Source organism: Amblyomma mixtum, chromosome 2 (genome assembly GCF_055824585.1).
Source record: "Amblyomma mixtum isolate Tamu chromosome 2, ASM5582458v1, whole genome shotgun sequence".
Taxonomy (NCBI): domain Eukaryota; kingdom Metazoa; phylum Arthropoda; class Arachnida; order Ixodida; family Ixodidae; genus Amblyomma; species Amblyomma mixtum.
The window spans coordinates 295,071,027-295,073,579 of NC_143013.1; the positions used below are offsets into that span (position 1 = coordinate 295,071,027).

The 2,553-nt window shown below is 47.9% G+C and overlaps 1 pseudogene; it reads right to left on the minus strand.

Annotated features, from left to right (window-relative positions):
- Window positions 1-815: 815 nt before the first annotated feature.
- Window positions 816-1,902, minus strand: LOC149364554 (small ribosomal subunit protein RACK1 pseudogene; annotated as a pseudogene).
- Between the last annotated feature and the right edge of the window lie 651 nt (window positions 1,903-2,553).

The following is a 2,553-nucleotide window of genomic DNA, read 5'->3' on the forward strand; positions in this document are numbered from 1 at the left end:
AGAGCTCCGACTCCTTTCATGCCACTCTCTATCGTGGGCTGCGCGATGGCAGTGCACTTTGTCAGTGCACAAAGATCCCCAGGCGGTCGAAATTATTCCGGAGCCCTCCACTACGCATCTCTTTCTCTCTTCTTCTTTCACTCCCACCTTCCCTTACGGCGCAGTTCAGGTGTCCACCGAGATATGTGAGACTGTGCCATTTTCTTTCCTAAAAAAATCAGTTTCAATTTCTACATGTCGCTGTCTTTTGTTTCGTCCGATCGACCCATTCTTCCCGGTCCACATCGTTTTTCGCGCTCTCTCTCACAAAAAGCGCGAGACAAAGTAGTATAAGCACCTAATTTTTGTGATGTTTTCTTCTTTGCAGTGGTGCGTAAGAGATTACTTTACATGGATCACCATGTGGTATTCGCTTACGATCGTTTAATAATTTGTAATCGAATTTTTCTCTCTTCGGTTTCAACCGCTCTGTGACGTCAAAGTTGCGTTTAGGTCACATGAGGCGTGCAAAAATTGCAATATAATCACTGCTTCTTCATTTGTTGTCATTCGTTATTGAGATAGGCTTGATTAGCGTTTTAGTTAAAGTGATGAAGCAGCAATTATACCGCAGTTTTTTCATGCCTCGCGTGACCCAAACGCAACTTTAACGTCGTAGCCACAGTTCGGCTGTTGAAATCAAAACCGAAATAGAATGTGAGAAAACAATTTTGAATATCACGTAGTAGTAATTCGTGTATAATAATGCCTTATAAACATCATTACAATGAAGAAAATACGCCTAAAATTAGGTGCCTGTACTCTTTTAAACAAACTAGAAACTTTCTTTTATTTCATTTAGGATGATGGTGATGAGATCCTGCTCAGCGGGTAATGCCCATGGTTACTTGCCAGACCCTGATGAGGTTGTCCGTGTAACCGGCAAACAATGTCTGGCCGTCAGTAGACCATGTCATCGATACGCATTGAGGCAGCTCTGCCTTGGCACTGGTCGTCATCACTTCAGGCCGCAGTTCGTCCACCAGGTTCTTGCCTTCCAGATCCCAAATGCGGATGGCAGCGCCAGTCGCCACACAGAGCCAGTAGCGCTTGGGGCTAAAGCAGAGGTCATTGATGATGTCCTGGTGGTCTAGAGTGTAGAGGCGCTTGCTCTCGTTCAGGTCCCACAGCATTGCCTGGCAGTCTTTCCCACCAGATGCGCACAGTGTGCCGTCAGGGGACACGGTTATAGTGTTCAGGTAGCCCTTGTGGTCATCATTGTGCGCTTTCTTCAGCTTGCAGTTGGTCAGGTTCCATACCTTAACTGCAGCGTCCCAGCCGCAAGATACAATGATGGGGTTGCTGTTGTTGGGTGAAAAACGCACACATGACACCCAGTCACAGTGCGCATTCTCAATGGTGTACTTGCACTGAGCCAGGGTGTTCCACAGTTTGATCGACTTGTCCCGGGAGCCCGAAACAATCTGGCGGTTGTCAGCTGAGAACGCCACGCTGAGGACGTCTTTCTGGTGGTCTTCGAAGCGGCGGGTCGTGCGTCCAGCGATCAAATCCCACAGCCGCAGAGTCTTGTCCCACGAACATGACAACGCGTACTGGCCATCCGACGACATTACAACGTCGGTCACGAAGTGACCGTGTCCCTTGAGGCGCCTCTTTGGAATACCGTAGCATGTCTCATCTTTGGTGAGCTCCCACAGAATAAGGGTCTTGTCCCGCGATGCGGACAACACAGTGTCAGGAAATTTCAGGTTCGTGGCAATCCGAGTGACCCAGCCATTGTGGCCCCTAAGGGTTCCTTTCAGTTCCAACTGCTCAGACATCGCGGAAAAACTGCTTCCGCTTGATAGGGACGGTTAATTCCAGAACCTCCAGGAAGAAATTCGAACAGCTCAGGTGCGACCGTGAACGCTGAACGTCTGCTGCGAGCCGCGCGGGCGCGCGAGCCAGCGCGAGCCGCCGGGCCAAAGTCACCCCTTTTTATTGTGATGCCTGCCTAGTTGAACAACGTATGCATTTTGCTTTTGTTACAACGTTTGCCGTTTGAGGACACTAGTGTTTTTCTTGCAGTGGAAGTCAGCAGTGGAAGTCAGCAAAAAGCGATTGGAGGATTGGTGGCTGAAAAGCAGAGATGTGGCATAAGGTTAGAATAGTAGGAAACCGTAGGAAAAGTTGATGGAGAATCTTAATGAGAATTGCCAACACAGTAAACAAAAAAAAATAATAAATAAAGAAAAGCTGAGCATGGTGGCAATTGCCACCACCCCGTTTCAAAGGGGGCGCTCCTATCCATCCATCCATCCATCCATCCATCCATCCATCCATCCATCCATCCATCCATCCATCCATCCAAGCACTTTCAGAGCAACGTTCAGTGAGTCCCTTTTTAACACTTGTCACAAAATTTTAACAGTTTTAAGCATTAACATTATGAGCAAATTACTAACTGTAGTTAAAAAATCGAGTGGCGCGTTTTTGTTTTAGAATGCGGCGCCCGTCGGTAACGGACGTCTGCTCAGCAAGCATTGCTGCAGTAAGAGGGTTATACCCGGGAAA